The sequence below is a fragment of the Myotis daubentonii genome, chromosome 4 (genome assembly GCF_963259705.1).
Source record: "Myotis daubentonii chromosome 4, mMyoDau2.1, whole genome shotgun sequence".
Classification (NCBI taxonomy): Eukaryota; Metazoa; Chordata; class Mammalia; order Chiroptera; family Vespertilionidae; genus Myotis; species Myotis daubentonii.
The window spans coordinates 5,897,205-5,910,558 of NC_081843.1; positions in this window are offsets into that span (position 1 = coordinate 5,897,205).

Sequence of the window (13,354 nt, forward strand, 5' to 3'; positions counted from 1 at the left end):
CTAGTGAGGCAGTCACCTGGGGCATGGATTTGAAGAGGGCACCGGGACACTCATGCCTGATGGCTCTCCAGACAAACAGAGCCAGTCGGAGACAGGCATGTGCATGGAGCTTTACTACACAGTTATGGAGGCCTGGAAGCCCCACAGCCTCCCGTCTGCAAGCTGGAGAGCCAGGAAAGCTGGTGGTGTCTCAGTCTGAGTCTGGAGACACCCCGCTCCAGGGCAGGAGAAGGAAAAGTTAAATTCGCCCTTTGTCCACCGTTTTGTTCTCTTCAGGCCTTTAATGGATTGGATGATACACACCCACACTGGTGAGGGGACCTTTGTTGTTGTTTAAAAAAAAAAAAACAAAAACTTAATGCAAAAAAATCCACGATGAACAAAATATCAAAATTTCCAATGAAAACGGAATCTGAGTCCTGCACTTACTCTCTTTATAGAACTCCTCTAAGTTGAATATTGAACGTCAATGAATTAATTCTCTAATGGCATTATCTTCTCTTTTTTCTTTCCCATCTGTGTTCTTTTTAATTCTACTTCCTAGGAGATTTCTGAAGCTTTATCTTTTTTTAAAAAAATGTTTTTGTTGATTTTTAGAGAAAGGGGAAGAGAGAGGGAGAGAGATAGAAACGTTGATGAGAGAGGAACATTGATCGGCTGCCTCCTGCATACTCCCTACTGGGAATCAAGCCCACAACCCAGGCATGTGCCCTGACTGGGAATTGAGCTGTGACCTCCTGGTACACAGGACAACACTCAATCCACTGAGCCACACCAGAAGACTGAAATATTATCTTTTAATGCTTTTATTTAATTTTAAATTTCTTCTATTGAAATGTTATTTTCCAAAGCCATTTATATTCTTATTTTAAAAATCGTATTTTTGTTTTATAGATGCAATACTTTTCTCATCTCTTTGAGCATAAGTACAATTTTTAATAGTTTTCTTTAGCTCTCTACTTTGTCTCCATTTCCTCCAAGTAAAGAGCAGTAATTTCCACCAGGAAAACAATAGAAGAAAACATCTAGGACTAGAGAATGTGTGTGTGTAGATTAATGGTACCCAGCATAATATATTTGAAAGAGATCCCCATGTAATTGGGAAAATTTATAACACCAAGAACATGTTTTTAAATCTTACTTGAATTGATAAGGAAAAATAGCTATAGACTAAGAGATATAAGACATACTATGCAGCCATTGTAAAGAATAAGATACCCCTTTATGGATTTACATGGAAAGATGACCATAATTTTTAATTAAGTGAAAAAAAGACGATTGCAGAAAAATGTAAGCGCACGTAGGTAATATAGTTTTCTATATTTGTGTAACAACTCTTAAGTCTGAAAGAACACACAAAATTGTTAAGAATAAGGTGGGATTTGTGTCTGAGGTAAGTGGTTATTAAGCAAGATTTTCATTTTTTCCTGTAATGCTTAACATTTTTACAATGATTAATTATATCAAACAAAACTTAAGTACATTTTTTTTCAAAAGGGGGATAGCTGAGAAAACATTAATAGCTATTGAAATAGAAAACTCCCTCTTGATCATCTAAATTAATTATTTGCTAAGAGATGCTTAAAAACACTGTGGATATCAGTTAATTGTTGAGTAAGTTATTGATCAAACCATAAAGCAACAGATCAACTTCATCAATAATGAATAAAAAACATGGGAATATATGTGTTATCTCAATGGACCCATATTACTAACGATTTACTTCTTATTTTCTAAACTTTTTATTATGAAAAATTTTAATTGTTTTACAGAGAGAGGGGAAGGGAGGGAGAGAGAGATTGGGGGAGAGAAGCGTGCACTCATTGGTTGCTTCTTGTATGTGCCCTGACTGAGGATCAAACCCACACCCTTGGCGTATCAGGACAATGCTCTAACCAACTGAGCTACCCTGCCAGGACACGAAAAATTTCAAACATAGAAAAAAGCTGAAAGACTAGTGCATTAAACAGCCATTCTTTTTTCTCCAATACAGACCAAATTCCTGCCCTCATAGAACTTAAAATTTCAAGAATATTAGCTTACTTTTATTTCCCCTCCAGAACCTGAACTTTCTGGTCCCTGTTCTCAGTCAGAACAGCTCCTCTCCCATTATGAAAGTGCCAAGTCCGCTGGATTCTGTTCATGGTAGCCATAGCAGTTCCCACCTTCATCACTCACAACATTCCCAAATCCAAGGAGACTGTGGAATCTGTTCTGCGTATCAAAAGAGAGTTATTTAATTGGCGGGGCCCAGTGAAAATGAAAATGCAGAATACCTTGTTCATAAATTATTAAAAATTTCAAGATGATGACAGCAGAGCATTAAACATAGCACAAGACCCTTCCGAATGTAGGAACTGACACAGCCACTCAAGTCATGCTCCCATGAAACCAGCCCTCTGTGTATCATGCAGCTGCAAGCTGAAGCCCTTTTGGAATACAAAAATTGTAATATCACTGTCTTTTCACAGCCCCTTCTACCCTCCAGCCTGCAGTCAGTTGGGCATTTCCCCTGAGACAACCCATTTCTCCCCAGGCATACCCTTCTAGGGCCAGGGAGCAAACTATAACCCAAACTGGACTGGCTCTGTTATTGTACTCACTCATTTATTCATAAAATATACATTGAGCCCCTTTGTATACACTGTCCCATCTACCCTGGGGATAAAGTAATGAACAAAATAGGTAAAATTGCCTGCTCTCAAGGAGCTTGCATTCTAGTGCGGAAAGGCAGACAAGATACCAGTAACATACACAATTTTGAAAATTGGTGCTATGAAAAAAAAATAATTCAGGAGAGAGGAACAGAAAGTTTCTCTCGAGGTTGCAATTTTAAATAGAATGGTTGTGCAAGGTGGTGGTGTGCCTTCCAGAGAAAGTATGAGTGTTAGATTAGCTTTGTCCAGGTATGAGTTACAGTGCTGCTGGCTGTGAGTTCAATGTTGATGAATCAAAATATCTATTAAATAAGGTGTCTTTACACAGAAACACATTTAGACATTGAGCCCTGGCTGGCGTGGCTCTGTTGGTTGGGTGTCATTCCATGCGCCCGAAAGGTTGCCTGTTTGATTTTCTGTAGAGGCACATGCCCGGGCTTCAGGCTTCATCCCCAAGAGGGGGTGTGCAGGGCCGAAACCAGTTTGGCTCAGTGGATAGAGCGTCGGCCTGCGGACTGAGAGGTCCCAGGTTCGATTCCGGTCAAGGGCATGTACCTGGGTTGCGGGCACATCCCCAGTGGGAGATGTGCAGGAGGCAGCTGATTGATGTTTCTCTCACATCGATGTTTCTAACTCTCTATCTCTCTCCCTTCCTCTCTGTAAAAAATCAATAAAATATATTTTTTAAAAAAAGAGGGGGTGTGCAGGAGGTAGCCAATTGGTGTTTCATCTCACTTTGTTGTCTCTCTCTCTCCCTCTTCCTTACTCTCTCCTTAAAAATCGATTAAAATGTAAAAATAAGTAAATAAATGGTATGCATCAATCGGTTAATGACTATGTTGTGACCAGAGGCTCACAGGGACCGAAGTCTGTATTTCACCTTGGGGCAATGATTCGCCGTTCGCTAACTCGGTGTCTGTGGTGACTTTATAGAACATAGCCATTGCAAGCACAAATATCAAGCATCAACTGCGCACTTCTGGGCAATCTGTTACTTCCTGCTCTGCCAGCTGAATAACCTGGCTGTCGGCGGTCACTTTATCTGCTCACCCTCCGTTCTCTAACTCCAAGCTGCAAGCGGCATTTTGTGGGACAGGGGCAGCCCCTTGCAGACCTCCTGCCTAAAGGGAGAACCCACAAACTCAGCTATGGCTGCTGTCCGCGGTGCTGACCATCGAAAGTCAGCTTCTGGCAAGAGGAGCAGCACCAGGAAAATTATAAGCGAATCTAAGGATCCTGTCCCTTAGTCCCCAGTGATCAAGGAGAGTAGGTTTCTAAAAAGACTGGCTTAATGAGCATGCATGAAGAGAGAGCCTTGGCCTCATGCTCGTGGGGCAAAGTAACATCCATAAGAAAGGGAGGACACAATTCTAAAGCCACAGGAATCCAGGAGAGAGCCAAACTTGGGAGCAAGCTTACTCACTGGGTTCCCACACTTAGTCAATGCCATGCCACCGAGGCCTAAGCCCACTTGTTTAGCAGTTTAATCATGTGTTCTCAGCCACTTGAGATCTCCTCTGACTCTCCAGAAGATTCAAGATCTCCTGCCACCTCTCATGACTGGGTTCCTGAGTTCATGATCCCTGACACTGATCTCTAAATCCCAGAAACTCCTCAGAGGTATTACATAAAGTTCCATGGAGTATTAATAAATTCTAGAAAAGTGATACACCAGAGAAACCAAAATAAGAGTGTTTTACTGAAACAACTATCAGCTACAAGCACCAAAGAAGGCAAAGGGAGGGAAATTACAGAAGCCTTGATGTTTTGCAAAGCAAAGTTGACCCTGATTTTGCTTTGGGGGAAGTGCCCTTTCCTCACTCGCAGCACCTGTGCTTTGGGTGAAGCTGGTTCTACTCAAAGGTGGAGCATGTAATCTAAACCTGAGCTGCTCAGAGCATTCCATTATTCTAATAATCGTGTTCAATTAGGGCTGCAACATAAATCAGGCAAAATAATAAGGCCTGATTCGTACCATTCATAACTAATCCTACAATCTATGCTTGAACTACCAGTCCTGCTGGACTTAGCTACGTACATGTGAGGGCCGGAGCTAATACCATCATCTTCGGACTGCACTGGACAGAGAATGGCATGAACACTGAGAAAGTAGAGCCTAGACTTAAAGGCAGAGAAACCAGGTCCTGCTGACGTCTTCGGAATCCAGGTTTAAGCTGGGCCTAAAGCCAAACTCCCCAGGACATGAAATAACCTCTTCCTTTCTTAAACTTAAGTTAGTTCTGAGTTGTTTGTTTCTGATACTTGCAAGAGTTACAAACAAGTTCTAGAAGTGGGTTTTTCCAGATGATGAGGGCTAAAATGTAGGGTGGGCAAGGGCCAAGCAGGTGGCGTATAGGGCAGCGAAAACCCTTCTGAAACGCTGAAAAGTTGGCAAGAATTTTCATCTATTAGCACAAATGCTGGTTAAACTCTCTCCAGGGGAAGGTTTTTATTGGCTGCCCTTTCTGGAACCAACTATGGCCATAGAAAGAAATGTTGTGATTGGCGCTGAGAATGGGGTTCCTACCAGAATCACATGGACAAAAAGTAAGGGAAGCTGATTCCTCAAAGGAAAGGGTAGACTCTGTTGCCAGTAGGAAGTAGAATGGATTTCATGCAGGAGAAACAGATTCCATCCAGAACTCTCCTGTGATAGGTCATCTTGTGTGTACTTTCAATAAGCCCCATCATCATAGGTAATCTGTGCATGTCTCTTGATCCTTAAAGAATCTGATTAATTTTAAAAAGTTTCTTGCCCAGCCAGCATGGCCCAGTGGTTGAGCATCGATCTATGAACCAGGAGGTCATGGTTCAATTCCTACTCAGGGCATTGTCTGGGTTAGGGGCTCGATCCCCAGGGTATGCAGGAAGCAGCCAATCAATGATTTTCTGTCATCATTGATGTTTCTATGTCTCCCTTCCTCTCTGAAATCAATTTTCCAAACATTTCTTTAAATGTTTCTTACATTAGAAAAATGATGCTACATTGGTCAGAAGCATGTGTGCCCTCTTGGAGAAAGAAAGTATCTTGGAAGATAGATGTAACCAAAAACCAAGGACTTACAGAGAAGCCACATCGAGCCTGGTAGGAGATGGGGAGGTTTGAGAGGGCTGGCCCAGCACCCTTGGGCAGTAGCTGAAGTTCTGGAGGGATATCTCAGCTGTGGGGGGTTCCCCCCAAGAAATGTGGGGTCTAATCACCAAGCCGAGCTCCCCAGCCCAGAGCACCAGAACCAGGAAAGGCACCCATATAAGATCTGACTGTGAAAAGCAGCAGGGTTTCTGTCCACCAGGGAGAGATGGTGAGAAATGCAGGCACCCTCTTGAAGAGCCAACACACAAAATTTTGTTTGCAGCTCCTCACCCTGGGGTTTGGCAGAGGGAGGGCAGAGCAGACTAAAGCTGTGTGAGGAGAGTTGGGTTGGTGGCTCTGGGGAGGTCAGCGGCCAGGATCCCTGTGCTGAGTCATTCCCCCATGCTGCAGACACCATCTTTCTCAGACAGAGCCTTCCCTTCCATGCAGCATCAGCCTTGGGGGAAGCAATAGCCCCACCCCTTGGAAGCCCTCTCACCCCACCCTGTGGAGCTCACACCCTGCTGAGTACAGCCCCGGGCTCTTTAAGTGACAGCCTAACAGGCAGCCTGTAGGCAGAGGCGGGTCTCTGGGTGCTTTGAGACTTTTGCTGACCTGCCCTGGGCCCTGTGCTGGGAAAAGCAGACCTTGGTGTTCAGCTTTGTTCTTCCCTCACACACCCAGCCCCAGCAGAGGGAGCCATAAGCCGTGGATCGCTGATAGCTCCCAACAGGTTGCCCTGGGCCAGTCACAGACAGCGCCTGGCATTGGCCTGCACCGGAGTCCCTCTGAAGAGGCCCAGAACCAATACACCCAGTGGCCATCTTCAGACAACTACAGAGCAGGGTCCAACTAGCTTCATAAGCAGCACATCCACAGGGAGATCTCAGCAGGCACCAAACCTGCTGAGGCGATTCCCCTTCATGTGATCAGCATCTGCACAGCAGCCTGCATGCTGTGCTGGGGGCGAGCCTCACTGGCAGCCAGCCTGGGGTGGATCCCACGCACAAAAAAGCCAATGGCAATCAAGACTCAATTACAGCAGGAGGGCCCACACAATGCACACAGGGTCATTCTTAGAAAATATAGCCAAAGTTGCCTCTTTAATACTACAACAATTGACACTATTGCCCCCATGTAAGATTATACACACAAATAGTATACGGGTCATGAGGTCTGATTAATGAATGAGAACAAGCATGTCAAACTCACAGCCTTCGGGCCGCATGCAGCCCACAATGAATATTTTTGCAGCCCAGCCAATATAACGGTATGTAAGAAACATTTTAATAATACTTTTGTAACTTAATTTTTATAATATCCTGTTATACATAATTATCCTATCTAATAAAAGAGAAAAATGGTAATTGGCGTACGACGATACCCTTTTCATTGGCTAATCAGGGCTATATGCAAATTAACTGCCAACTAAGATTGGCAGTTAACTGCCAACAAGATGGCGGTTAATTTGCATATGTAGGCACAATGCAGGGAGGCGAAAGGAAAAGCAGGAAGAAGCCCCCTGCCACTGACAATGATCGGAAACCCAGGGGGGAGCTAAGAGCTGGGGGGCAGGGCAAAGGCGGCCCTGGGGCCGCCTTTGCCCTGCCCCCCAGCCATGATCGGAGTATCAGGTGCCTTTGCCACCCTGGCCAGTGATAGCAGGAAGTAGGGGTGGAGCCAGCGATGGGAGCTGGGCACGGTCGAAGCTGGCAGTCCCGGGAGCTAGGGGTCCCTTGCCTGGGCCTAAAGCGAAGCCCACGATCGCGGCGCCCCCCGCTGCCACTGCAGGTCCCCGCTGCCCTGGCCGGACGCCTCAGCCAGAGGCGTTAGGCCTGGGCAGGGGTGGAGCCTGCAACCACGGGGAGCTGGGGGTCCCCTGCCCAGGCCTGACACCTCTGCCAGAGGCCTCAGGCCTGGTCAAGGGGCCGATCCGGTGATTGGTGATCGGAGGGTGATGAGGGTCAACTCCTCTGGCCGAGGCATCAGGCCTGGGTGGGGGGCGGAGCCGGGGATTGGGGGGATATGATGGTCCCCTTGCCCAGGCCTGAAGCCTGGGTCAGAGGCATCCGGCTTGGGCGGGGGGTGGAGCAAGGGATCAGAGGGAGATGGGGGTCCCCTGCCCAGGCATGATTCCTGGGCCAGAGGCCTCAGGCCTGGGCAGGGGCCAGAGCCAGTGATCAGGGGGAGATGGGAGTCCCCTGTCCAATCCTGACACCTCTGGCGGAGGCGTCAGGCCTGGGCAAGGGGCCGATCCTGCGATTGGAGGGTGATGGGGGTCAACGCCTGAGGGCTCCCAGTATGTGAGAGGGGGCAGGCTGGGCTGAGGGACACTCTCCCCCCACCCCACACACACACCCAGTGCACGAATTTCGTGCACCGGGCCCCTAGTTAATAATAAACTACAATGTTCGCTAATGACTGATTATTATAATCGTGTTGCATTCATTTCCCTTACACGCAGGCGCACCATTTCTGTCCACTAATACCAGCAGCGAATATTTTAGCAGCCAATGGCCACGTCATTAGTCTTGGACTGACTTGTTTGGTGTGCGCAACAGGAAATATTTCACTTTCAGAGAACAAGAAAAATAGGTTTATTTGCATTACACTTATTAATTTGTGCAGTTATTCAGTGTCTGGTAAGTTAATGTTCAAGAAATAATATTAATTTTTATTGAAGTGTTCTATTATTTTATGTTAACGAGTACTCATTTATTTCAGCCTTTTGTATTCAGCATGTCTCTATCGAAATAAACCTACGTTTCTATGAAAATTGAAGCTTTTGTTTTTCTGCGGCCCACATAAACTTCAACCTTGTTTATTTGGCCCTTGTTAGCCTTTGAATTTAACATGCTTGAATTAGATGAGTCCTGGCCCAGTGTCTCATTCTTGGTTGGTTAGGTCATACACCAAAAGGTTGCAGGTTCGATCCCCAGTCAGGGTGCATATGGGAGGCAACCAATCAATGTTTCTCTCTCACATCGATGTGTCTATCTCTCTTCCTTCCTCTCTCTCTAAAATCAATAAGAACATATCCTTGCATGAGGATTAGAATAAATAAATACGAATGACCTTTTATCATGCCGCCACCCCTCATGAGCCCAGCAAGTCACAGAAGACCTTGTTGATAACTTGTGGAATCTTACTGTTTTATTACATAACGAGAGGCCCAGTGCACGAAATTTGTGCATGGGTAGGGTCCCTAGTGGCTGCCGGCTGCAGGCTGGGGCCTCCCTTCCTGCGGTTGGCTGACCGGCCCCACCCCCAATCAGGGTGGGGGTGGGCTATTGGCAGTGGAGCCAGCCAGGAGGAGGGGCTGAGGGCAGTTGGTGGGCCGGCCCCGCCCCCTGGTCAAACTCCCGGTCAAACTCCCAGTTGAGGGAACAATGTGCATATTAGGCTTTTATTATATAGGACATCAATGTGAGCCTGGGAATTTGAGTCCTATTGAGACTGCAGCAAGATTTTATAACAAGCTGCAGGTCCTGTAGAGATAATTTGGTAAACTTTGGGTCTTACTGAGATAGCTAAAGAGGTCCAGGATTAAAGACAGTCACAGTTCAAATTCCCCTCTTCCCTTTTAGTAGAGCAGGGTCCTCACTGGTGTCATCTGGCAGGGAAAAAACATTGCCAGAAAATGTGTAGATCCTTCATCTGGGACTGGATTTGGAATACACTCACTTTAAGGAACAGAAGATGGCACCCCCCCCACACATATCCATGTGTGAAGATAAAATATTTATCCTCTCTATTTGTTGGAACTCCTGGTTTCCAATGAGAGAAACTGAATTTAATGTATCGTAAGCACTATAGCAAATTTATTGGCTTATGTGACTAAAAAATCCAGGATGTAGACTCAGCTCTAGGTGGTACTGGGTGCAAAGACATGCATTTTATCATGAGAGCTGGAACCCTCTCCATCTCTCAGCTCTGCTTTTCTTTGTGTTGGCTTCATTCCCAAACCCCATGTGATAACCCCTTAATCATTTCTTGGTTTAGCTTTCACTAACATGAGTCTATTTCTGTTACTTGAAGCCAAAGGACTTTACCAAGGCTAATTCCAGTCCCAGAATTCCAGTAGCATCCCGAAAGAAGGAGCTGATGTTGAATGTTCATGGTTTTAGTGTTCTCAGAAAGTGGCCCCTGCTGGTGGCATTTCCTGGGCTCGGAACTCCTCTCTTCACGGCTTACAGGTGAGGCTGAGCCTGGCATTGGTCCCAATGGTCCTGAAATGCGTGGGTCTTTCAAGGCTTCTGGCGGAGTGAAGTGTGTCAGTTACCAATGCCACAGCAACGCTGCGCCATGGGTGCCACTGGGAGGTCGGTTAAGCGATTCTGCTTATCTTGCTTGGGTTTGAAATATAGAAAACAGCGAAGGAGGAACTGTAGGGTCAGGAAGTTCTGAAAAGATAGGAAACTTTCCGATTTTAAATGGGCAGACTTGAAGGAGGCAAGAGGATGAGTCATGTGATTATCTGAGTGTGTGTATGTGGAGAGAGAGGAATTTCAAAAAGAGTGAGCACCAGTAACAAGCCCTGAGTCAGGATGCGCCAGTTATATTCCAGGAACAGCAGGAAGCCAGTGAGAAAGAAGCGGAACGAGCCAGAATAAGAGTGGTGGGAGATAACAGGGTCCGGCACAAGGCCATGCCAGTGACTGTAGGGGCGGCTTTCACTCTGAATGACGACATCATTGAACAGGTGTAAACAGAGGAATGATGCCCGGCCGGTGTGGCTCAGTTGGGTGGAGTGCCAGGCCATGCACCAAAGGGTCACTAGTTCAATTCCTGGTCAGGGCACATGCAGGAGGCAACCAATTGATGTTTCTCTCTCACACCGATGCTTCTCTTTCTCTCTCCCTGTCTCTCTCTCTCCCTTTCTCTTTCTCTAAAATCAATAAAAACATATCCTTAGGTGAGGATTAAAATAATAATTAAAAATAAATAAGTACATTTAAAAACAAAACAAAAATAAATAAACAGGGGAGTGACATGATCTGACTCTAATTTGATAGGATCCCTTTGGCTGGTGTGTTGACAATAGGTGTGGAGAGGGAAGACTAGATCGGAGGCCACAGCAATGAGCCAGGTGAGCGATGGTGATGGACTGAGCACAGTGGTGGCCCCAGGGGTGGTAAGAAGTCGATTATAGGTATATGTTATAAATATGGACACTGATGCTGGCAGCTGCCTATGGTCTATGATGACAGAGTGGTTCTGAGACAACACCACTCTGCACCCAAGATAGTTTTGGCAATTTTGGTTGACTATGCCTGGCGCATACATCTTGGTAGAAGGCCTGCTGCCCATGGCCCACAAAGTGAGGGGCTTCTCTCCATCTCAGCCATTCCAGAGACCTTTTGTCATCCCTGTGGGGGAGCTGGGAGGATGAGGGTTGGTCCCGCTCACAGCAAGGTTCTCACCCAGCTTTGTAGATAAGTGTGCAGGCTTTCTAGGGCAGCAGACTTGGATGCAATCTTAGCCCTGCCACTACTGGTACTCACTGGGAAACAAACGGGAAACTTACTCTCTCTGCGACTCAGTCCCCTCATCTGTGAAAGCGGGTAACTCAGTATCCAGAGGCAGTAATGGCATCGTGGAAAAGCAGAAGTCAGAACTGAGTTCATGAAAGAAACCAGACACAAAAGAGTATACACCGTGTAAGCCATTCCTATGGAGTGTAAACCCACGGTGCCTACGTGGGAATGAGTCGGGGGGGCCGAGGGAGCTTTCTGGGGCAATGTGCTATATGTTGACCGGGGTGATGGTGTACATTTACCGAACCTCATCGAACTGTACCCATAAGGTCTGTGCATTTCACTGTATGTAAATTTTAACTTGGTTTTTAAAAAGGAGATAATCCAGCCTAAATCCACTCCATCCAATAGTGGCATAGATCTGATTTCACATCTTATCCCTGTCTTTAACTAGCTTACCATCTTTTAAAAGCATTTATGGCACAGGTGATATATATATCACCATTAGAGAAAAAAACACCTATAAGAAAAAAAATCACATGTAAGCCTATCCCAAGAGATAACATCTGTTAAAAAAACATTTTTATATATATTCTTTTATTCTACATACTGTTTTTGTAGCCTTCTCTTTTGTCTATTTTGTTGTGTCAATTAAACAGGGTAAGTACATTGACAGTAAAAAAAAAAAAAGTCCCACTAGTAGGAATTTATCTCAAGGAAATAATCAGAGACATACATGAAGATATTATCTAGACTAGAGAATAATTTATATTAATGCAAAATTGGAAGCAATCTTTAAAAATATTAATAGATTGATTAAGTAAGCTATGTGAGTTGAATGCTTACCTACCAGTGAGTGTGCATATATATACAAGGAAAGTTACAATATATCATGGAGCGAAAAAGCTGGCTTTATTTCTTTAAAATGAGAATATAACTGTGTAGTGCATTGTCATTAAAACAAACTTAAAGAACAGTGTATACTTCATAGTCCCAATACACTTATGAATATATAAATAATAACCATGCTCATTTACTGGTGTTGCATATTACAGAAAGACTTCCATTTTCTCTTTATTATGAGCTCTTTACAATGTGCATGCATGTTGGACTAAGCAGTTGAGATTTTTTTGCCGGCTTTTCCCCATGATCATCCTCCCCATTGCGTGACCGTATTGCCCATCCTCCTTCTCGATTTTTTCCCCTTGGGTCATTGTATCATTCAGTTTCACCCATTGCTCTGATGGTTTCTTCTCCGTTTCCACTTCTCTCTCTCTCTCTCTCTCTCCCTCTCTCCCTCTCTCTCTCTCTTCCTCCCCCACTTCCTTCTCCTGCTCCCTAAAAGTGCTTTCTCTAAGACCGTACTCCCAGCCCAGATATCTTCTCGGCCACGTCTATCCCCAGGCCATTTCCTACACGCAGAGCCCCTCATCTAGGTCCCCAGCCCAGACTGCTCCACAGAGCTCCACCTTCCACCCGTCGGCTAGGTATTCCCATATGTCCTACTGGTACTCGAAATAATGAGCTTTTCTTTAAATTACCCTCCACAAATCTGCACCACTTTCCATTCACCTGGGCAAGTAGCCCTTGTTACTCAAAGTGTGGCCCTCCAACCAGCAACAGAAGCGTCACCCGGGAAGTCAGAAATGCACGTTTCCAAGCCCCTCGCCCGCTAAATTAGAACCTGCATCATAACATGACCCGCGGGTGAGGGGATGCACAGGTGAGGCTGAGACGCTCGGAGCGGGAACAGACGCCTTCCCCTCGCGGCTCCTGTTTCCTCGCTACTCTAAGGGACTGAGCCCGAGGTGGCGCTATGGTCCCTCCCAGTTGCAATCTTTTAAGCTCATTTCTTGTAGATGTGTGCTGAGCCCCTGTAAAAAGGCAGCTGACGAGTCAGAGGATGAGCCGCCTGGCTGAACCACCCTGTTGCCAGCAGCTGGACTCAGGTAGCCAGGGCAGGAGGAAGCCCTAGAGGAGCCTGCTGGGGGTTCGGGGTGCTGGGGCAGCCTGGCAGCCAACCGGGCCCGAGTGCCTGGCGGCAGGGGGCGCTGCGATCAGCTGGGAGACGGTGCGCACCGGCACGGCCCCGGGGGATGCAGGGCGCCGGGTGGCCTCCGGGCGGCAGTAGGCACCGCGCTGTGCCC